Below are 820 nucleotides of genomic sequence, written 5' to 3' on the forward strand. Positions count from 1 at the left end.
TTCCTACCTTCACGACGCACGTCTCGCAAACCTATCATTAACCTACCGCATCTTCCATACTCACCTGGAAAGGGTGTTTTTCTTTACATAAAGTTTGCATGTTTGATAAAGGCCAGACGGGTGGTTCAGTGCTGGCCCCTCTTGAATCAATCGGCTCTCCGCTGTCTTGTGCGTGAGCGGTTGCGGCAGCCATTTAGCAAAAATCTGCTGATCATTCACGTATGCCTCTGTATTAGTCTTGGGGTTATTTGCTGGAGAAAACTGGTGAGCCTTTCCTTGCTGGAGTCGATGGAGGGTTGGATACAGAGCTGAAAGTAATTAACATCATAACATTCATATTTTTCTCAATTCTTCTATTCCATCTTCAGCAACACACTAATCCTCTCATTCTACAAGTTAACTTGTATTATTTTAAATACTATGTTAACTACATCTCTATCTCCTCCTCCTCCTATGTTCATAAGAAATTTCTACAATGGGAGCAGTTACCTCTACGTGAGACACACGTATAGCTACGTGCCTTACTAACCATGTAAATATCCGAATTGTACTGATGTTCATCCTACTTATTCCTGTGTGAAAGATGGCATGAACCATTTCTGCACAACTGGTTTCCCTACTTTTCCATCTCATACAAGCACTTCCTCACATTCTGTACGAAATAACTCTGAAGGGCTTCCCTCTGAAATTCCTGCTTCGGTTTCAGATTCCATATAACCTACATAATCAATTTTGCGCAGTGAGAGTGGAGGGGGGGGGGGTGCACGGGGGATCAACTTCTTTTACTCCTCAGTTTTCTCATGTTTCCAGATATTTCACT

The sequence above is a fragment of the Cherax quadricarinatus genome, chromosome 37, assembly GCF_038502225.1.
Source record: "Cherax quadricarinatus isolate ZL_2023a chromosome 37, ASM3850222v1, whole genome shotgun sequence".
Classification (NCBI taxonomy): domain Eukaryota; kingdom Metazoa; phylum Arthropoda; class Malacostraca; order Decapoda; family Parastacidae; genus Cherax; species Cherax quadricarinatus.